Raw genomic sequence first — 23,779 nt, forward strand, 5'->3', positions numbered from 1 at the left:
GGGTGGGGGGTCCCGGCGGGATGGAGTGCTGTGAACCACTCCAGCGTCGGCCCGCCCCAAAGGTGCGAAGGATTCCGCACCTTCAGGGGCCAGGCCGGCGCCGGAGTGGTTTGCGCCCCGCCGACTGGCGTGGAAGGCCTTTGGCGCCGCACCAGCCAGGGCCAAAGGGACTCCGCCGGCCGGCGAGAGTCCACGCATGTGCGGAGGCGTCAGCAGCTGCTGATGTCATCCCCGCACATGCGTAGGGGTCACCTACGCGTCGGCCATCGCGGAGGCTGACATGACTATCGCGTAGGAAAAGAGTGCCCCCACGGCACAGGCCCGCCCGCGGATCGGGGGGCCCTGATCGTGGGCCAGGCCACTGTGGGGGCACCTCCCGGGGCCAAATCCCCCCACGCCCCCCCAAGAACCCCGGAGGCCGCCCATGCCGCCAGGTCCCGCCGGTAAGGGACCTACTCCAATTCACGCCAGCGGGACTAGCAAAAAACAGGCGAGACTTCGGCCCATCGCAGGCCGGAGAATTCGGGCAGCCCTGGGGCCCATTGAGTCACGCCGGTCCCCGCCATTCTCCGAGGCGGGCGGCGCGGTTCACATCTCACCGACTTTTGGGGGGGGGCCGGAGAATTGGGAGGATGGCAGGGACAGGAATCACGCCGACCCACGGCGATTCTCCGACCCGGCGGATCCTGCCCATTGTCTCTTACAAAAGCAAAATACTGCAGATGCTGGAAATCTGAAATAAAAACAGAAAACACTAGAACACTCAGCAGGTCTGGCATCAACTGTGGAGAGAGAGAGAGAAGAACAGAATTAACCAGCCCCATTGTGGCAGGGGCAAGGCCAGAAAATGCAGCAAGCCATTCAAAAGGCTTTGGTGGGAGCGGAAGATCTCATCAGTGGGAAGGACTGGAAAATTCAGGCCAACATCTGTGATCTTTCATCGGAACGTTAATTGGCCTCAAGCCGTCAAATAATTCTACAATGGACACTTTAAATACACACTTTATAGCAACTAGACTTTTTAGTCTCATAAGGATTGCTGAGATTGAAGACAGCTTGCACTAGAAATCCCCCAGGGATGCCTAACTTCAACCAGTCTCTGGCTGAAACCCCATGAACCAAAAGTGGGAGAGTCTGTGCTGTGAAAGGTGGATGGGGGAGTGGAAGACTGTGGCATACTGGTAACATCATTACACGAGTAATCCAGCAGCACAGATAAATGTTTTGGAGACATGTGTTTGAATCCAATCATGGCAATTAAATTCAATTAATTTAAAAATCTGAAGTTGAAAGCTCGACTCAGTAATGGTTCCATTAAAAGTTATCATTTTGTTCACTAATGTCCTCCAGGGAAAGAAATCTGCTGTCCTTACCCAGTCTGCCCTCTATGTGACTCCAGACTCTAACTCCTCTCTGAACTGGCTCATCAAACCACTCAGTTCAAAGGCAATTAGGGATAGCCTTGCCTGTGATACCCACATACTGTGAATGAAAACCCTTTAAAAAATGGTCCTTTATATTCTTTCCCAATAGAGCTTCACAGTGTAAGAGATATGAGTGTCCATGTCAGTTCATGGCCGCCTGGGTCTCACATGCAGAATAACACATTGTGGTTTAACCCTCCTGTCCTTAGGCAACGGCCTATTCTCTGATGCGAGAATATTTCAAATATCCGGAGATCAACTCCTTATAATATATACATTTATAGAATTAGCAAAAGGAAATTGTTGCTTTACAGCGCCAGGAATCTGGGTTCGATTCCCAGCTTGAGTCACTGTCTGTGCGGACTCTGCACGTTCCCCCATTTCTGTGTGGGTTTCCTCAGGATGCTCCGGTTTCCTCCCACAAGTCCCAAAAGACGGGCTTGTTAGGTAATTTGGCCATTCTGAATTCTCCTTCCGTGTACCCAAACAGGTGCCGTAGTGTGGTGACTAGGGGATTTTCACAGTAACTTCATTGCAGTGTTAATGTAAGCCTACATATGACACTAATAAAGATTATTATTATTATCTAACAACAGCAACTCACATTTCAACAGCAGCTTTAATGTGGCAAAACATGGCAAGGCACTTTACAGAAGTGTCATCAGACAAAACAAAAGTGCAGCAGACACTGGCAAGGACAAGATGGATTGAATAGACTGTTTCAGTGTTATATATATATATGTAAAAATCTCGGACGACTTGAAATTTGGTCAAGTAACAAAACTCTTGATCAAAGAAGTAGGTATTGAATGAGGCGAGAGATAGGGAGGCATAATTCTAAACTTTCTAAACTCAACTTTAGATTTAGTGTCATGAGTGCCAAGATACAGTAAAAAGTATTGTTCTGCGTACAGTCTAGGCAGATCGTTCCATACATGAGAAAAATAGGACATATATAAATACACAATGTAAATACAGAGACATCAGGTGATGCATACGGAGTGTAGTACTACTCAGTAGAGAAGATACATGGAGAGATCAGTACAGTCTACAAGAGGGTCATTCAGGAGTCTGGTAACAGTGGGGAAGAAGTTGTATTGAATCTGTTAGTGCGTGTTCTCAGACTTGTGTATCTTCTGCTTGATGGAAGAGGTTGGAAGAGAGAATAACCGGGTGGGAAGGGTCTTTGATTATGCTGCCCGCTTTCCCAAGGCAGCGGGAGGTATAGACAGAGTCAATGGATGGGAGGTGAGTTCGCGTGATGGACTGGGCTGTGATCACGACTTTGTAGTTTCCTATGGTCTTGAGCTGAGCAGTTGCCATACCAGGATGTGATGCAGCCAGATAGATGCTTTCTATGGTGCATCTGTTAAAGTTGGTAAGAGTCAATGTGGACATGCCGAATTTCTTTAGTCTCCTGAGGAAGTATAAGCGTTGTGCGTTCTTGGTCGTAGCGTCGACATGGGTGAACCAGGACAGATTGTTGGTGATGTGCACACCTCGGAATTTGAAGCTGTGAACCATCTCCACCTCGGCTCCTTTGATGCAGATAGGGACATGTATGGTACTTTCTGAAGTCAATGACCAGCTCCTTAGTTTAGTTGACATTGAGGGAGAGATTGTTGTCATTGCACCATGCCATTATGTTGTCTAACTCCCTCCTGTACTCTGACTCTCTGTTTGAGATCCGACCCACTAACGTGGTGTCATCAGCAAACTTGTAGATGGAGTTGGAGCCGAATTCTGGCACACAATTGTGTGTGTATAAGGAGCATAACAGGGAGCTAAGTATGCAACCTTGCGGGCCCCGGTATTGAGGACTAACGTGGAAGAGGTGTCGTAGTTTATCCTTACTGATTGTGGTCTATGGTTCAGGAAGTCAAGGATCCAGTTGCAGAGGGAGGAGCCAAGTCCAGCTTGGCTGGAATTATGGTGTTGAAGGCAGAGCTGTAATCAATGAATAGTTGTTTGACATAGGAGTTCCTGTTGTCGAGATGCTCAGGGATGAGTGTAGAGCCTGGGAGATAGAGTCTGCTGTGGACCGTTTGAGGCGTTTTGCGAATTGCAGTGGATCAAGGCATTTTGGGAGTATGGAGTTGAGGTGTCACATGACCAACCTCTCGAAGCACATGACAGATGTCAGGGCGACCAGATGGTAGTCGTTGAGGCACATTGCTTGGTTCCTCTTTGGCATCGGTATGATAGTGGTCTTCTTCAAGCAGGTGGGAACCTCATAACAAATTAGGGAGATGTTGAAGATGTCTGCGAATATACCCGCCAGTTGGTCTGCACAAGATCTGAGTGCACGACCAGGGACTCCGTCAGGACCCGTTGCTTTCCGAGAGTTCACTTTCAAGAAGGCTGAACTGACTTCTGAGGCTGTGATGGTAGGTATGGGTGTGTCCAAAGCGGTTGGGGCAGTTGACAAAAGTTTGTTGGCTTCCTGTTCGAAATAACCAAATAATGCATTGAGTTCATCAGGGAGGGGTGCTCTGTTGCCAGCGATTCTACTCAGCTTTGCTCAGTAGCCCGTTATATTGTTTAAGCCTTGCCACAACTGATGAGAGTCTGTGTCATTAGTCTGGGACTCTAGTTTAGTCTGGGTTTGTCTCTTGGCGTCCATGATGACTTTGCGGAGGTCATATCTAGATTTCTTGTGTAGGTCAGCATCACCTGTCTTGAACACCTCAGGCCTGGACTTCAGTAGAGTTGAATCTCGCGGTTAAACCATGGTTTCCGGTGGGGAACGCACGTACTACCTTTCTTTGGCAATTGGGAAACAGTGTGCAGTCACTAAACTAGTAAAGGGGAACGCATGGAACACTGCTGTCTAGGTGGCCTAAATTTAACATCTGTTTCTATTCTGGCATGTCTACGTTTGAGGAAGGGCAGGCATTGCTGGTTTTAGCAGTGCAGCAGCTGTTATGACCATCACTTCCTATCGCTTCCTGGCATTCTCAATATTGAGCCGGGCCAGCTTTGGTACATAAACAATCAGAGAGAGGCCTAACGGCCAGCTGAAACTGTGGGACTGTCTGCAGGGAATCCATTGGCTTTCTGACAAATCAGTGAGGAAGTCATGAAGGACTTCCTACATCCATTGGAAGTCAAAATATGAATCAAAGAACCGGTACTAAAATGGCTGAAAATTGATTAAACAAAAATGTGATGGGATTAGACCTGTTCCCATCGGCTTCAACATGGAAGAAAAAAAATCGAGCAAGATGTAAAAAGCAGATGGCCCACCCCATCCATTATTTTTCTGCAACGTGTGTGAGTTTATAATTACCCTTTTCTCTTTCTTAATTTGATTTACCTCATGTTTTGTTTGATTAAAATGATTCAGCACAGAAGAAAGCCATTCAGTCCATTGTGTCTCTGCCCACTCTGTGGAAAAAACTATCCAATTAGTCTTACTATCTTGCTTTTGTACCATTACCTGCAGGTTTCCCCCCTGCCAATGTTTACTCAATTCCAATTTGAAATTATTATTGGACAGGATTTACTGAGCAACCCACCGCATGTTTCACGGCAGCAGGAGATGGGCCAGCATTGGCAAGCGGCGGGATCTTCCTGTCCCACCGTTGTCAATGGGGTTTCCCATTGAATGCACCCCTCTCACTACCGCGAAACCTGCGTGTTGGCGGGCCTGAAACATCCTGCCGACGTGAACGGCCGGAAAATTTTGCTGGCTTTTTATTTTTCTTCCACCACTTTCACACACTGCATTTCAAATCACAACAATTCACTTATTTTCCTTCTTCCTGTTATCTCTGCTTCTTTTGCCAATTGCTCCAAATTTGTGTCCTCTCATTACTGACCCTCCCGCAACTTGAAACTGTTTCTCCTCATTTTTAAAAAAATTTAGAGCGCCCAGTTATTTTTTTTCCAATTAAGGGGCAATTTAGCGTGAACCATTCCACCTATCCTGCACATTTTTGGGTTGTGGGGGCAAAACACACGCAAACACGGGGAGAATGTGCAAACTCCACACGGACAGTGACCCAGAGCTGGGATCGAACCTAGGACCTCGGCGCCGTGAGGCAGCAGTGCTACCCACTGCGCCATTGTGCTGCCCATTATTTCTCCTCATTAACTCTGTCAAAACTCTTCATGACTTTGAACTTGCAGCAAATTTCCCTATAACGTGCTCTGCTCTAAGGAGAACAACCCCAGCTTCTCCAATCTCTCCACATAACTGAAGTCCCTCGTCTCTGGTACCATTCTAGCAAATACCTTCATGGACCCACTCTAAGGGCTTGAACTCTTTCCTAAAGTATTGTGATGTGAAGATGCCGGCGTTGGGCTGGGGTGAGCACAGTAAGAAGTCTAACGACACCAGGTTAAAATCCAGGAGGTTTGTTTCAAACACTAGCTTTCGGAGCACTGCTCCTTCCTCATGTGAATGAGGAACATACCTCTCCATTCACCTGAGAAAGGAGCAGTACTCCGAAAGCTAGTGTTTGAAACAAACCTGTTGGACTTTAACCTGGTGTTGTAAGACTTCTTACTAAAGTATTGTGCCAACAGTGTTTTCCTGTTTAAGAGCCTCCCATTGCTGATTTACTGTTTTACCTGCAGATTTTCAGTTCCAAGTTCACCCGAGCCAAATCCTTTTCCAATTCAGTGATATTGGTCATCCTCCCAATTGAATATTTACACATTTGATTTTTCCTTGTTGTTTTTCACAGCTGCCCTCAACCTAACAGTGGTGTGATCACTGTTTGCAAAATGTACCCCACTGAAATAGGCTCCATTTGCCCCCTTTGTTGTTAATAACCCCACTTCATGTTAGATCCAAGGGTATCCCTAAACCCAGAAGGGTAAATTGGAATGCTGCCTATTAAATTGTTTATTTTTCAATTTGATATAATGTGAGGAAAGATATGCACAGAAGTGAGGAAAGGTCCAGTCTTGTTTCAATCATTCAAATAAAAGAATGTTTATTAACTTGTAAAAACACTCAAGAAACAAGGCCACAATACAAAACAAAGGTACTTTTAACTACAATAATGGCTACACACACACACATACCTAGACACATACTCTCCTTGAATTAAACCCACTCCACATCTATCTAGGTCCTAAACACTGACAAATGACCCTTGTCCAAAAACAACATGCTATGCTGTTTAATTTGGAGCTAAATCCAGCAAAATAGTTCCTACACCTGAGTTGTATATCTTTAGTTTTGAGAATCATTTCTTCTGATTCAGCATAGACTCTAGTGTATAATCCTGCTTTCGGGATTGTTTCTCTTTCCGGCTGTGATCTTAACTGCTCATCAGCTGCTTCTCCTGCAGTCCAGAGCTAACCCTGCTACTGATATAGCATTTTGCCCTTCTGATCCTATTCTCTCCAAATAACACACCTTAGAAGCCATGCTTTAGGCATGTAAGTGAAACATGCATTATTATGTCTCCCCTTCACTAAAGTATATATCTGTTTATCCTGCTGCAAAGCTAACTCGCAGATCAAAACCCTCCAAGCAGTTGCACTCTTTTCCCAGTTATTTTAAACTTTATTTTATCCAGTTCTTAAATATTTACTTTATTCTAGCTTCTTGGCATCATTCCCAGAACTTGATCTAGCACTAATTCTTCCCTCATTTGGGAGGGGGGGGGGGGGGGGGGGGGGGGGATGTACTGATCAAGAAGGTTTTCTTGCACACATTTCAGTAATTCCTCTCCCTCTTTGCCCATTACACTGCTATTTCCCTAAGCTTTAGGTCAAGGTCTTGCTGAAATATGTTGCTGATCACCTTCTCACCATTTTGCAGCCTGCAGTATAGGCCACAGGCCTAGACAGACAAAGGTTGCTCAGTGAATTGTACAATAAACTGTTCAAATAAAGATAGTGTATCGCACAATGTGAGCAATGATGAAACTTTGTGCCTTTAAGGCCCCTAATTACTGTTAAGAAATCACTGGGTGAGATGAGCGCTTGAATTAGTCTTCAAGTTCCACCGTTGGTATTATTAGAATTTCTTTCCACCTACAATTCAGGGAATGTGGGGAACAAAGGGGGCGATTCTCCGAGCCCCGCGCCGGGCCGGAGAATCGCCGCATCCGCACCACAACGCCCCGACGCCAGCACACAATTCGCGGAGGTGTGGAGAATCGGTGCCATTTGCGCCGGCGTGTTTGGCGCGGTGCCGGCCGCTGGAATCGGCGGGGCCGCCGATCCTCCAGCCCGGATGGGCCAAGTGGCAGCGCCGATACGACAGAGTCTGCCGGCGCCATTCACCCCTGGTCGCTGCCAACGTAAACTCTGCGGGAACGGTCAGGATGCGGCCTGTGGGGGGAGGGGGCTCCGTCCCCGGGGGGGCTTCCGATGGGGTTTAGCCTGCGATCAGGGCCCACCGATTGGTGAGACAGCATCTCCCTCCCGGGCCTACTTTCTGGTTCGGCTGGCCCCTGAACACCGACCCCCGTTGGGTCGGGGCCGGCGCGTGTAAGACGTCCCCCGCGCATGCGCAGGTTGGCGCGGCCCAACTGCGCATGCGCGGTTTGGCGCGGCGGTAGGGAAGCTGGAGCGGTGTGAACCGCTCCAGCGCCGTGCCCGTCGTGCCCGGGACTGGTTCGCGCCGTCGTGAAACGCGACAGTGTTCACAACGGCGCGAACACTTGGGCCCAATATGGGAGAATCGCCCCCAAACTCTTTACAAAAGCTTTCAGTTACTTACTTCAAAACCATCAATTTGTGGACTAGGAATGTGATTGAAGACTACAGGGATAACACAGAGCTAAGGAAATAGCTAATAGAACACCAGGCTGGAACCGGAAAGGTGTGATTAAAGGGCAGAGGAACAGACACCGAGAGTGGGCAGCACAGTGGCATCGTGGATAGCACAATTGCTTCACAGCTCCAGGGTCCCAGGTTCGATTCCGGCTTGGGTCACTGTCTGTGCGGAGTCTGCACAGCCTCCCCGTGTGCACGTGGGTTTCCTCCGGGTGCTCCGGTTTCCTCCCACAGTCCAAAGATGTGCAGGTTAGGTGGATTGGCTGTGCTAAATTGTCCCTTAGTGTCCAAAATTGCCCTTAGTGTTGGGTGGGGTTACTGGGTTATGGGGATAGGGTAGCAGTGTTGACCTTGGGTAGGGTGCTCTTTCCAAGAGCCGGTGCAGACTTGATGGGCAGAATGGCCTCCTTCTGCACTGTAAATTCTATGAGAGCGAAACTTTCTAGCCACGCCCACCCTGAGACTGGAAATTCCCTCCCGAGGTCAATGGACCTTTAAATGGTCCGTCAAATTTTCCGTCCCGCCCGTAACAATTCCCACGGCAGACAGGACCAGCAAATTTACCCCCGAGCAAATATTTTCAATGTGGAAAGCCGGTGATGGTTGGTACTCACCCACCACCACTCTTCCCCCTCAAATTATCAGACATTTCTATCACTAACAAAAGCATTCTACCCGTTGTATTATATAATGGACTAGCCTACTATAAAAATAATGGTGTGTTAATATAGTCGTTGCATAGCACAGAAACTGAGCATTGCTGAAAAAAAGAGCCAATTTGCTGAAGCTTTTTATCTTGCACTTATCAGGACAATTCGCAAGAATGCCATTGTCGGGGGAAACAGTACATTTGTTGCTTTCCCTCACATTGGTCTTCTTGCGTGTTGCTCTGATGAGTGCAAGACAAAATGTTTCAACAAATGTCATATTTTCTCAGGTATGTTAATACATGAAAAGCTTTAACTCCATATGCTGCAAGATGCCCTGCATCAGAAAGTTCCTGCTCAAGGTATTTTTAATTCCTTCTGAAGGTTTCCTTCCTTCTCCTGGTTTGGCTGCTTTGCTGATCCATCTGTTGATGGACAGCAAGGTTGTGATAGAGAAAGATGGAGCTGGGCAGTCTAACTTGGGCTGCTAATTATGGATAATTTTCTGCTTCTCCCGGCCCTTGTGATTGTCTCAAAGGCAAAATACATCTACTTTAAAGCTTAAGAAGAAAGGCTCTGTTGTGTCTTTTGTTCCATTTAATTTGATCTTGTTCCCACTGTTCTGCTGAATTCCACAAATCCTTGATCTTTGTAGAAAGTTTTGATTGCTAGTCATGGGACCCATCACCCTTGGTTTCATGTTACCCCTGCATATATCGTCATCCATGCTTCTCTGATTTGTTTTTACATTCATTTTCACCATTTTTTAAAAAACTGCATGTTTGCCCAACTGAGGAGTTTGCTTTTGGCAATTTTTCTTTTTTTTGTGACCTTCCTTCATAAAACACCTACCCCCACTCTGGATAACAAGGTCATAATAAACGACAAATATCATTCCAGGGAGTCAGAGAAAGTGGGAGGATACATGAACGAGTCTGCCTAATCCAAGCATCCACTTTAAGAATGGAAACGGCAATGGTCTGAGAGAGGATCACTTGTCCACTTTTGACAAGGTGGAGAAAGAGACATTAATTTAAATAAAATAAAATAATCTTTATTGTCACAAGTAGGCTTACATTAACACTGCAATGAAGTTACTGTGAAAAGCCCCTAATCGCCACATTCTAGCGCCTGTTCGGGTACACAGAGGGAGAATTCAGAATTCTCAGCTGGTAGAGGAATTGAACCCACGCTGCTGGCTTTTTTCTGCATCACAAACCAGTTGTCTAGCCCACTGAGCTAACCAGCCCTTAGAGGAAAAGTCAGGGCAATAGCTTGTCGAGAAGGGACATATCTTGACCATTACAAATAGGCAGGATATATTTTTTAATTAATGGTTAATCCTTCATGGTGTTCCATTTGAACCGCTGTGTATTTCCAGATTATGTATACGTATAAAATCTTGCTATTTCATTACTCGTCTGCCTGTAATGTATGTGTTAATTGAGAAGAAAATAGTAATCCCACTCCTCCCAATTTATAAGCTATGACTCCAGCAATAGTTGAAGGATCACTTTTCACTCCAATCAGTTCGATCTGCTCCAAGATGTCATCTTGTCTTCATGATGGAATTTCTTGTTACAGTCATATGGTTAACAGGGATGAATGAACAATGGTTACCAAGGGCTAATGGCAGATAAATTGTGCCCAAGGATCAATCATCGTAGTGGGAACCAATGAGCAGCAATTCCTAGGGAAACCGTCATGTTTGACTAAGGCCAGTGAGTGGTTAATGCACAAAAATAAACCTTCTGTAGCCTGTTCCCCACCTGACCCACATGTGTTTCTTGCATTATGCAGTGTCTACACGTCAACAGTAATAATTAGCTATAAAGTGCTTTGAGATGCCTGGTGGTTTGAAAAGCCATATAAAATAAATACTTCCATTTTCCTTTTGTTTTGGATCTATATTTACTCCCTTTAATCCAGAGCCTAAGTGCAAATGAATCACATGATTAGATCCAGCCATTAACATTGATGGAAAGAGATTATTGATAAAATGGCCATCTGATTGATTTTAGCCAATGAGGCTGGTCAAATGATGCATCCAATTTTAGACAATAGATCTACAATCCAGTACAGTTGAGTTGTGCATTGCATTTAAGCTCCAACAGGTTCCACCAGGAGTGATCTGATGATGATTGATGCCCACAGTCACCCATGAGGTGTTTCCAACTGTGTGTCTGGGAAGGTACTAAATAGAAACAGACCTTCTCCAATGACAGGAAGAGGATTGGAAGTAGTCACCGCTCACTGACCTCTTCACTCCTGATTTCAGAGCAGGGTCAGTGAGTTGGTTATTCACATGTTCATCTACAATACTAACTGGCCATTCAGGGAAGGGAGGAAGAAATATAAAAGGAACATTATACCCTAAGCAAAACAATGACTGTGATTAGAGACTTTTGAAAAAGTTAGAAGAGTCCCAGTTGACCTTCAAGGTGTTGGCCCTCTTGAAATTCTACAGTCCACGTCATGATGAAACTCCCTGTTAGGGAGTGATGATGAAGATATGGCGAGTATTTCCGAGTCAGTATGGTGTGTGAATTAGAGGTGGTGGCATTCCCGCATGCCATTATCCTTCTATGTGGTGCTGTTGGAAGGTGCTGTTAAAGATGTCTTGGTTAGTTACTGCAGTGCATTTTGTAAATGCTACACATTGCTGCCACCGTGAGTTGATGGTGGAGGGAATGGTTGCTTCGGCTGGTGGATGGGACCCAAAATAAATGGTTTGCTTCTTCCCTGTATATTGTCAAGCTTCCTGAGTGTGGATAAAGCTACACTCAAGTGGCGAGTATTCCATTGCACTCCCAATTGCAGATTGGGAGTACATTGCAGATTGTCCCACATCTTTGGGGAGTCAATAGTGGAGTCACTTGCTGCAGAATACGCAGTCTCTGGCCTGCTCTTTGAAGCCACAGCTTATATGTTATTTTCCTGTTTACGTTTTGGGTCTCCCCCACTGCCCCCAGGATATTAATGTGGGGTATTTGCTGACGGTAATGTCAAGGGGAGATGTTTAGTTTCTCTCTTTTTAGGAAATTTTTAAAAAACAATTATTCTTTCATGGGATGTATGTATAGCTCACAAGGCCAGCAGTTGTTGCCCCTGTTCGCGAACTGAGTGGCTTAGCAGTCCATTTTAGAGGGGCAATCAAGAATCAATGACATTACTGTGGGTCTGGAGTCAAAAGTAGGCTAGATGGGTAAGGATGGCAGATTTCCTCTTCTAAAGGACATTAGTGAACCAGGTGTTTATGATAGTTTCAGGGTGGGGCAGCACGGTGGCACAGTGGTTAGTATTGCTGCCTACAGCGCTGAGGACCCGGGTTCAAATCCCGGCCCTGGGTCACTGTCTGCGTGGAGTTTGCACGTTCTCCCCGTGCCTGCGTGGGTTTCGCCCCCACAACCCAAAGATGTGCAGGTTAGGTGGATTGGCCACACTAAATTGCCCCTTAATTGGAAAAAAAATAATAATAATAATTGGGTACTCTAAATTTATTTATTTTTAAATGATAGTTTCAGGGTCACCATTACTGAGAGTAGCTTTCGATGATTATTGCCTGGCACTTGTGCCTTATTAATGCTATTTACCTCTTACTAGCCTAACTCAGGATGTTGTCCAGATCTTGCTGCATGTGTGTATGAACTGCTTCATAATCTGAGAAATTGTGAATGAAATTGATCAGCATAAAATCATCAGCGAACATCCCCCACTTCTGACCTCATGATATATAGAAGATCATTGATGATGTTGCTGAGAACAGACCTGAAGCAGTAAGGCCTGGGACATTGCCACTGCTGCAGCAATATTCTGAGACCCAGATGATTGGCTTCCAGCAACTACAACCATTTTTCTTTGTGCAAGATATGACTCCAATCAATGAGGGAGCTTTTCACCTTTTCTAGGGAAGCACGGTGGCACACAGTGTTAGCACTGCTGCCTCACAGCACCAGGGACCTGGGTTCAATCCCAGCCTTGGGTGACTATGTTCACATTTTACCCGTGTCTGCGTGGGTTCCCTCCAGGTTCTCCGGTCTCCTCCCACAGTCCAAAGATGTGCAGGTTAAGTGGATTGGCCATGCTAAATTGCCCCTTAGAGTGTGCGAAGATGTGCAGGTCAAATGGGGTTATGGGGAGGAGGATAAATTGGATCTTCCGCTTGGCACTTCCAGCTGAGGATAGCACCGAGTATTTTAGCGTCATCCTTTGCGTTCACTTGCTGGATTCCAATATTGTTGAGGATCAAGATGCTCAAGGTGTCTCCTCCCCCAGCCAGTTTTTTTTATTTGCCCACCATTCTTTATGATTGAATGTGGCAGGCTGTAGACCTTTGATCTGATCCATTGGTAATGGGATTGTTCAATCTTGTCGATAGCTGCTGCTGTTTGGGAGGAATGTGTTCTGTTTGCATGTTGTAGATTCACCAGATTGGTGCCACATTTTAGGTATGTCTGATGCTGCTTTTGGTATGCGATTCTTCGTGCCTTATTGAACTCGGATCGGTCATCTTCCTTATTGGCAATGGTAGAGTGGGAGATATTCCAGATATGAGGTGACAGATTGTGATTGAATACAATTCGACTTACTGTTGTATGTGGCGGACCCGGTGGGGGGGAATGCCGGTGGTGATGGGGATTCTCTGGGAATTTGGGGATTTCTCAGGGTATAAGCTTAACTTTGGGAAAAACGAGCTATTTGTGGTACACCCGGGGGACCAGGAGGGGGGGATTGGGAGGCTCCCACTGAAAAGGGCAGAGAGGAGCTTCAGGTACTTGGGGGTTCAGGTGGCCAGGAGCTGGGGGCCTTGCATAAGCTTAACCTCACAAGGCTGGTGGAGCAAATGGAGGAGGAGTTTAAGAGGTGGGACATGCTGCCGCTGTCTCTGGCGGGTGGGGTACAGTCGGTGGGGATGGTGGTGCTCCCGGGGTTTCTGTTCCTGTTCCGGTGCCTCCCCATCCTTATCCCGAAGGCCTTTTTTGGGCGGGTTGGCGGGAGCGTTGCGGTGTTTGTGTGGGCGAGCGGGACTCCGGGGGTGTGATGGGTGTTCTTGGAGCGGAGCGGGGGTGGGGGGGGCTGGCGTTGCCCAGCCTCTGTGGGTATTATTGGGCTGCATGGTGCGTGGGTAGGTGGTGGACAGGGGGGGGGGGGGCAGCGTGGAGGAGGGTGGAGATGGCGTCCTGTGTGGGCACGGGCCTGGAGGCGCTGGTGGCAGCGCCGCTGCCGCTCCCTCCAACGAGATATACCACGAGCCCGGTGGTGGCAGCTACCCTCAAGATTTGGGGGCAATGGGGGCGGTGCAGGGGGGAGGTGGGGGCCTCGATGGAGTCCCCGATGCGGGGGAACCGCCGGTTTGTTCCGGGGAGAGTTGATGGCAGGTTCCTGGGTTGGCATAGGGTGGGTGTCGGGAGGCTGGGGGACCTGTTTGTGGGCGGGGGGTTCGCGGGCCAGGGTGAGCTGGAGGGGAGGTTTGGGCTCCCCCCGGGGAACGCCTTTGGGTGCATGCAGGTGGGGGCGTTTGTCGGGCGGCGGGGTTCCGTCTGCTGCCGGTGCGTGGGGTTCCGGGCGGGGTGCTCTCGGGGGTATGGGTTGGAGAGGGGAGGATCTCGGAGGCGTGCCAGGTGATGCAGGAAGTAAACGAGGCCTCGGTGGAGGAGCTGAAGGGTGGATGGGAGGGGGAGTTGGGTGAGGAGATTGAGGAGGGGACGTGGGCGGATGCCCTGGAGAGGGTGAACTCCTCCTCTTCTTGTGCGAGGCTTGGCCTCGTACAGTTTGGGGTGCTGCATGGGGCTCATATGACCAGGACGAGGATGAGCCATTTTTTTGGGAGCGGGGACGGGTGTGTTGGGTGCTCAGGGAGCCCAGCAAACCATGTCCACATGTTCTGGGCATGCCCAGCGCTGGGGGAATTTTGGAAGGGGGTGGCAAGGACAGTATCGAGGGTGGTAGGATCCAGGGTCAGTCCAGGCTGGGGACTCGCAATATTTGGGGTTGCAGTGGAGCCGGGAGTGCAGGAGGCGAAAGAGGCCGGTGTTCTGGCCTTTGCGTCCCTCGTAGCCCGGCGGAGTATTCTTCTTCAGTGGAAGGATTCGAGGCCCCCAAGCGTGGAGGCCTGGATCAACGATATGGTGGGGTTTATTAAATTGGAGAGGGTGAAATTTGCCCTAAGGGTGTCAGTGCAGGGGTTTGTCAGGAGATGGCAACCATTCCTAGATCTCCTGGCTGAACGGTAAAAACAAAAGGTCAGCAGCAGCAGCAACCGGGGGGGGGGGTTCAAATCCCATCAGAGAAGACGGTGGAATTTGAATTCAATAAAAATAAATTTGGAATTGAATGGTGACCATGAAACAATCGTTAAAACCAATCTGGTCATGTGACTCCAGACCCACAGCAATGTGGTTGACTCTTAAATGCCCTCAGGAAGGGCAACAAATGCTGGCCCAGCCAGCGACGTCCACATCCCCATGAGGGAATAAGACAAAAAAAAGGATTGGTGAGGACAAAGCCAAGGAAGTTTTTTTTCCCTCGTGCTGGTTCTCGCACCACCTGCCAAAGGCCAGTCTGACCAGCTCTGTCAGTTGTGATGCTACCAACCACCACTCCGATTACATTCTGTGCTGCTGCCACCCTCGGTCCATCTTCCAAGTGATGTACCACATGGAGGAATATGGATTAATTAGCTGAGAGTTGTAGATGGTTTTCAGCACGAGGCTCATCGCCCTTATGTGACCTGATGCCAGGAAACTTTATGGAGTCCATAGTCAATGTTGAGGACTCCCAGTGGTTAGCACTGGAACTGCGGCACTGAGGACCCGGGATCGAATGCCGGCCCTGGGTCACTGTCCATGTGGAGTTTGCGCATTCTCCCTTTGTCTGCGTGGGTTTCACCCCCACAACCCAAACATGTGCTGGTTATGTGGATTGGCCATGCTAAATTGCCCCTTAGTTGGAAAAGAAAAATAATTGGCTACTCTAAATTTAAAAAATAATTTGAGGACTTCCCGGGCCTCTCCCTCCCGACAATCTTCTGGGGGCTTGACCGGGCCCTAAGACAGACCATAATCAAGGCCGTTTGAGGAGTATGGAACAATGGCTAATAGTTACAGCTCCATGAGCAGGTTATGTCAAGCTGCGAGGTAGCTCACCCAATTCTGACACAAGTCTTCAGATGTTAGTGAGGAGGACTTTGCAAGATCAACTTGCCGGGATGCCACGAGGTTATTCAAACACTGGGATTGAGACCGATTGTACTTTCGAGCAGAAATCCCTGAACCATAATCAAGATGAGAACCTGCCAGGACTTTAGTCCTCCAGACAGCTGAAGCCATTTGAAGTGAGCAAAGTCCTTTCCTTCCCTGGATCAGCCAATTCAACACAGAGTGAGGATTGAATCTGGCACAAGCCTCTCATTGATATGACCCAGCCCCAGCAGTCCCATGCATTTACCCACAAAGTCATTCACTGCACATCACATGCCCGCCGACATCCTCAAACCTTCCCTCCATGCCAAACTATAATAAAACTTTTTTACAATCCATGAATTGTTAAACAGTGTGACTCCACAGCTCTCAAAAACAGCTTAAAAATTCTCGGGATCGTCAAGTGATCTTGTATTTTAAATGGAATCAAGAAAGCCACTGAGTATTGGAAGAGAGGAGTGACTGTAGGGAAATGTGATTTTATAATGCCATTCATGACCTTAGGACACTGCAAAGACTTTGTACCCAGTGAAACACTTTTGAAGTAAAGCAATTGGTAAATTTATTTAACTATTTAAATGTAATAAATGATTATCAATAATGATAATAAAATCATTAAATTAATAAAACACCTTGTTTTAGGTGCTGGTTGAAGGATAAACAGTGTCAGGACAGGAGAGAACTTCCCTGCATTTCATCAAATAACGTCATAAGAACTTTTGCATCTGCCAGAGAGGGCAGATGGGGCTAGCCAAAAGATAGCGAGCTGAATTCTCCAAATCCCTAGCCTCGTGCCCTAACGGCACGCCGTTCGCACGCAGCGGGATTCCATCTTCCCACTGCATATCAATGGGGTTTCCCATTTTAATCACCACATGCCATAAGTGGCCATGTGCTGCTGCTGAAATGTGAATCACAGCAACCGGAGAATTCCAGCCAACTTTGATGGTGCAAAGAAGGGCACCCTCAGTGCTGCCCTGGACTGTCAGCTTGAGTTATGTGGAGTGGGACTTGACCACACTCTGACTCATGAGGCTAGAGTGCTGCATTGAGCTAAATGGCGGGATTGTCCGGTTCCCCAGTCGTGTGTTTCTCGGCCGTGTTAAGTTCGCTTGTGGCTGGATTTTATCTTCCCGCCGCTTGTCAATGGGATTTTGCATTGTAACCATAGTGTGCCACCGGGAATCCTGTGCGGGCTGTGTGGGGGGTGGGGGGGGGGGGGGGGGTGGGTGGGGGGGGGGGGGGGGGGGGGGGGGGGAGAGAGGGGGGTGCGCTGCCGCCGGAAAAAGTTCCGGCCATAGTTTATGTTTGCATATATTTTATTTGTAAAATATCTGATAGAACATGGCAAACATTTTGAAATGTCTATCACACGACGTCCAACAATATTCAGGTTCTCTAATAATAATAATAATCTTTATTAGTGTCACAAGTAGGCTTACATTAACACTGTAATGAAGTTACTGTGAAAATCCCCTAGTCGCCACACTCTGGTGCCTGTTCGGGTACACTGAGTGAGAATTCAGAATATCCAATTCAATTCATTCAAGGAAACATTACAGGCATTTCAGAATGGTCATTACAAATGGTGCAAAGGCATTTAAATTCTTTACAAAGATCAAGTTGCTTCAAAACAATTGTGATGAATGTAATATCCATTGTATACATTCAATGAGAGTCATGCAGCCTGTGGGGTATCTACACAGTTACCCTCCCCTCAGTTCATTGTGGCTGAAAAGTCTTAGACACTGATCTTTCCCCATTGCACTTCTGCAACAGCTGCACCAAGCTTTTGTGCATCCCTCAGACATAGTCCTGGGCTTTGGAATGTGCCATTCTGCAACACTTGGTCGGGGACAACATTTGCGTTGAAAGACCGGGGCAAACCACGGAGCATCTTTCACCAGGTTGATGATCCTCCAGCAACAGCTGATGTTTGTCTTGCTGTATGTCCCTGGTAACAGACTGGAGAGCACAGAGCTGCTCGGGATGAACCATGACAAAAAACCCTCATCTCTCTCCAGGCCTTCTTTGCAAAGACACATTCCACAAGGAGGTGGACAATGGTCTCTTCCCCACCACATTCACCTTGAGGGCAGCGCATGGATGGGATGATACTCCAAGTATGGAGGAAGGATCTGACGGGGAGGGCCTTTCTCACCACCAGCCAAGCTAGGTCTTGGTGCTTGTTTGAAAGTTCTGGTGATGAGGCATTCTGTCAAATGACCTTGACAGTCTGATCAGGGATCCATCCGACAGGATCCACCATGTTCTTTTCCTGAAGGGCCTCGAGGGTGTAACGTGCAGATCACTGCTTGATGGGCTTGTAGTCAAAGGTGTTTCCCTACATTAAATTTTCCACGAAGGACAGGTAGATCCACCCGATCCATCTACTTAGGAGTGTTCTGTGGCAGTGTGGCAAGACTCATTCTTCACAACACTGGGGACAGGTAGAACCTCAGCACATAGTGATACTTGGTGTTTCAATACCGAGGGTCTATTCACAGCTTATTGCAGCCACACAGAAATGGAACCATCAGGATTCGGGCGATGTTGGGTATGATTTTCCTCCATTATGTAGAGGTTTGTACACCACATCCCTTCGAACACCATCCATTTTTGACCCCCAGATGAAATGGAAAATGGCTCAGGTAATCACAACAGCTCAGGAGTGGGCCCCAACCTGTGCCACGAACAGCAACACCAAGAGTGCCTCGCACCTGATGACCAGGTTTTTGCCTGCCACGGGGAGAGAGTGTCACTCCCACATACCCAGTTTTTGGTTCATTATATCTACCTGCTGCTTCAAGTTTCTAACACGTGCCCTGGACCCTCCAAACTACATTGCCAACACCTTCAGGCTATCTGACCCAATGGTGAAGGGGACAATGGATTGGTCAGTCCAGTTCCCAAAGAACATGGCCTCGTGCTTGCCACGATTTACCTTGGCACTCAAGGCCAGTTCAAATTGGTTGCAGACGTTGATCAGTCTGTGCACCAACAACGGATCTGAGCAGAATACAGTGAAATCGTCCATGTACAGAGAGGCTTTGACTTGAGTGCCTCCACTGTCTGGGATTGTCAGTCCTCTTGTACCCACATCCTTCCTGATGGACTCAGCAAAGGGTTCTGTACAACACACGAAAAGGGTGGGAGAGCGTGCAATCCTGCCTGACTCCAGATTTAGTTGAAAAACTTTCTGATTCCCACCCATTGATTTGAAACTGCGCTACTACTGTTTGTGTAGAGCAGTTGGATCCAATTGTGGATTCCCTCTCAAAACCCTATTTTGGAGCGCATAGTGATCATGTAGGTGTGTGATATTCTGTCAAAGCCCTCCTCCTGGTCCAGGCTGATGAGGCAGGTATATACACCCCTGTCCTGCACATAGGCAATTATATCCACGAGTAGTGCGAGACTGTCAAGAGATTTTCTTGACCTTGGACAGAATTTTATAGTCCACATTCAACAGTGAAATGGGTCACCAATTTCTAATTTATTCCCTTTCCCCTTCCGTTTGTAGATGAGGGTTATGATGCCTTTCCTCGTGGATTCTGACATACTGCCGGCCTGAAACATACTCTCATGTACCTCCAGCACTGAACTATAGTTGACACTTATGGAGACTATGGGGGAATACTTTATGGAGGCCCCTTGCATCTTGCCCACTGGGTGTAGAGCTGGTAAGAGGCTCTTTTGAGGAAGGCCTGCTGATTTAGGGTCGCTCAGGCAATTAACAGACCACTGAGAGCCAATGCAAGGGACGGCCAATCAGAGGCCAGCAGCTCTTTTACTCCGCAGTGCCATGGGGAGACAATGTCCACCAGAGGCCTAGCATCACGGAACAATCCAGAGGAAAGTGACAGCGGGAGAGCTTTCATGGAATGGGGGTCTCAGTGAGGGGAATATACAGGGTCAGCAGCAAGGGCAGGAGAGTGGCTCTCAGCTGACCTCCCCCTTCCTGTGCCACATGATTTGATCAAGAATTGCGTGCTTTTAAATGAAGGACTTCCATCCCCCCCCCCCCCCCCCCCACCTCCCCGGGAGACCACAAGCAAGTTTTGCTCATGGTGCTCCCTGCATAGTGACAGGCCCCGCTGGCAGCAGGATGTGGCCCTTAAATGGAGATTAATTATCCTTTCAAGGATCTCAATTGGTGGTGGTGTGGCAAGGTCATCCATGGGCCTTCCACCAAAGACTTAAGAGGGTGGAGGTGGGAAGCTGGCTATACACACACACAAAACTCTCCCCCTCCCCCAGACACAAACCCCATCCTCAAACACACCCCTCACACAACCTCCCTCCCCCCCCCCCCCCCCCAACACATACACACATTTTCTATTTAATAGAAGTCCCGTGGAGGCTTTAGTCAGAGTGCTACCATTAGCCTTTATGTCACATATTGGGGTGGAAATATCAGTCAAAATTCTTTCTCTTGATTGCTGCTTTATCACCGCTGTTAGGTTATGCACATGTATAGATATTGGGAGGAGGACTGTAACTGATGCGTCTCATAATCAGTAGCCTACTGATTGTCCTTTCTTTTGGTGCTCTTTTCTGACACAACTTTATTAAGAGTCTCCAAAGCAAACATTGATCACTCCATCCAGAGTAGACATTTTGCTTTCCAAAGGAATATCCCATAGAGACAGGTCCCACCTACCAAAGTAAAGATACAGTAAGAAGTCTTACAACACCAGGTTAAAGTCCAACAGGTTTGATTCAAACACGAGCTTTCGGAGCGCAGCTCCTTCCTCAGGAGCTTCCTGAGGAAGGAGCTGCACTCCGAAAGCTCGTGTATGAATCAAACCTGTTGGACTTTAACCTGGTGTTGTAAGACTTCTTACTCTGCTCACCCCAGTCCAACTAAAGATAGGCATAGGTAACACTCCAGGGTGCCCAAGTATGTATTGGTGTTTTCCATAGTCAGCTGAAACGCCAGTGCTTACCAGTTTTAAATAGACAAAGTAGTTCAAACTGGTACTGGGGAGATGCAAGTATTGCACTCAATTTACAACTTCACTATTTTAATTTCTTAATATAAATAAAATAATAGGGTGATATTTAAACCCAATTAATTAAATAAAACACAATAAAGATGGCAGGGCAGGTGCTGCGCTGTAGCTGCAGCATGTGGGAGTTGATGGACACCAGTGTAATCCACAGCGACCACATCTCCAAATATGTCCGCAGCTCAAGGAACTCTGACTCAGAATTGATGATCTGGAGTCCAAGCTTCAGAAACTCTGATGCATCAAGGAGGGCAAAAGCTACCTAGCCACAATGTTCCAGGACGTCGGCACTAATGACGTAGGTACGACTTAGAAAGAGGTTCTGCTGAGGGAATTTGAGCAGCTCAAGCCTAAATCAAAAAGCAGAACCACAACGGTAATAATCTCTGAATTACCATCTGAGCCCTAAGCAAATTGACATAGGGTACCTAAGATAAGAGAGTTGAATGCTTGATTTACAGATTAGTGTGGGAGAAATGGGTTTCAATCCATGGGGCACTGGCACCAAGACTGGGAGAAGAGGGAGCGATGCCATTGGGATGGTGTTCACCTGAACTGTACGAGGACCAATGTCCTGGCAAGATGTAAAACTAGGCTGTACAGTGGGCTTTAAACTAAATAGTGGGGGGAGGAGTCCACTTGAGCGGTGATTTGGAAAGCTAAAGAGAGAGGACAAGGCAATAGGTTTTGTTTCAGTTATTCGTTCCTCGGATGCATGTCTCTAGCTAAGCCAACATTTATTGCGCATAGGGTGGCACGGTAGCACAGTGGTTAGCACTGTTACTTCACAGCACCAGGGTCCCAGGTTCAATTCCTGCTTGGGTCACTGTCTGTGCGGAGTCTGCATGTTCTTCCCGTGTCCGCGTGGGTTTCCTCCGGGTGCTCCAGTTTCCTCCCACAAGTCCCAAAAGACGCGCTTGTTAGCTGAATTGGACATTCTGAATTCTCCCTCTGTGTACCCGAACAGGCGTGGAATGTGGCAACTAGGGGATTTTCACAGTAACTTCATTGCAGTGTTAATGTCAGCTTACTGGTGACAATAATAAAGATTATTATTTTTATAGAACATTATATAGTACTATAGCCCACATTGTGTAGGTAGACCCACTGTGCTGTTAGGGAGGGTGTTCCAGGATTTTGACCCAACGACAGTGAAGGAATCACAATTTAGTTCCAAGACGGGATGATGCATGGTTTGGAAATAAATATTTTGATGCAGTGTTCCCATGCATCTGCTGTCCTAAATGACCATAGGAACGGTAGTAGGTCATTCAGCCCATCAAGCCTGATCTGCCATTTATTAAAATTATGACGGACTTAACACTTATTAAATCGACTTTCATAGAATCCCTACAGTGCTGAAGGAGGCCATTCGACCCATGGAGTCCGCACCGACCCTTGGACCCATCTACATCCGTGAGATCAAACTGCGATTAGATCATTGTTTATCATGTCCGAACTAAAGCTCCCTCTCTCTTTCCAATTCAATTTTCTACCCCACTCCCAGTCTGCCCTTCCAATCTTGAACTATTCCCACGTCCTGAATTATACAGCTGTTTCATGCCCTCAAGAGGCATCCTCCAGTCTCCTGTTAATATCGCATCTGCCATGCAGCCACCTCCTGATCCCCCACAGCAGCATGTCTCGGTAATTAAATGCCTTCTCCTGTGTCCGCGTAGTGTTGTCTCCCCGCCCCCGGGCTTTGTTCTGTCCCTTTTTAAAATGCTGCTTCTTTGTGATATCTTCAAATCCCGCACAGGACTCGCGGGGGAGATCTGAAAACCCCTCCCTCCAGAAATGCTGAATTCTTCATTTCATCCGAAAGGACGTTTAATTTCACTTTATGTACATAAATTCGAGTACATTCAGATGTGTTGCATATTGCACCTTCAGGATACAGAGGTGTGTTCCTGTATCTTATAAAGTATAGGGTTGAGATGTTGAATAATTGTGTCGCGACAATCGTAGACGAAGGCACATTGTTCTTCTGAAGATCTTTTAGTTCGAAGTCCATCCACCCAACCTGACCACCCTGCTACCCGTAGTTTGAGCACTGCTGAGATTTGATTTAGAAACCAGATGAATTAACACTGCCAAACAACTTGAGGAAATTGAATTGTTGTACTGTTTGGATGGACGGTACAATATTGGGCTGGTCTGGGAGCTAAGATTGGTTGACTCTGGGCTACAAAGGTTTTAGTTTGTGGTACTCCTGACCATTTTCAATGACTTCCCCCCACCCACCCCTAGCCCTGCAGTCTGACAACTGCTACACCTTCCAGCCACCTGGGCTGGTTCTCGGCAGTGGGTGGGTGAGGAACAGACAATAGAATAATCATAGGGTGGGGTCGGGTGGGGGGATAGTGAGGGTGCCCAGGCCTGGGGGTAAAGGGAGGCAAGTTAAACACGCTCATGATTCCGAGTTAAACAAACATAAGCATAGACTGCTTAATTTTTCCTGATGATTTCATCATTTGAACTGCTTTTCTTCACAGAGCAACGTCAGTGTAAAAATAACCAGTGCTCCTGTGGCAAGATTCCACATGAACAAGTGTCCAAGTGCTTTGTGTTAAATGCGCCTCCCTCATAATGGGCCGCCTGCCGGCTGTTCACGGATTGTTGGACAATGTCGGTCTGTATAGCGCGCAACGGGACCCGCTGCCTCCCACAATAAACATTTCCCCTCATTTCTCTCTCTCACACACACACTGGCGCCAACTCTCTTTCATTGTAATCTTGCGGGTTTCCATCTCCCT

General features: G+C 47.5%; 1 protein-coding gene across 5 annotated transcripts in view; it reads right to left on the reverse strand.

Moving 5' to 3' along the window:
* LOC119971480 (uncharacterized protein KIAA0895-like) overlaps window positions 1–23,779 on the reverse strand; it is a 144,079-nt gene that overhangs the window by 45,984 nt on the left and 74,316 nt on the right. The gene's annotated exons all lie outside the window — the stretch shown is intronic.

This window comes from Scyliorhinus canicula, chromosome 9 (genome assembly GCF_902713615.1).
Source record: "Scyliorhinus canicula chromosome 9, sScyCan1.1, whole genome shotgun sequence".
NCBI classification, from domain to species: Eukaryota; Metazoa; Chordata; class Chondrichthyes; order Carcharhiniformes; family Scyliorhinidae; genus Scyliorhinus; species Scyliorhinus canicula.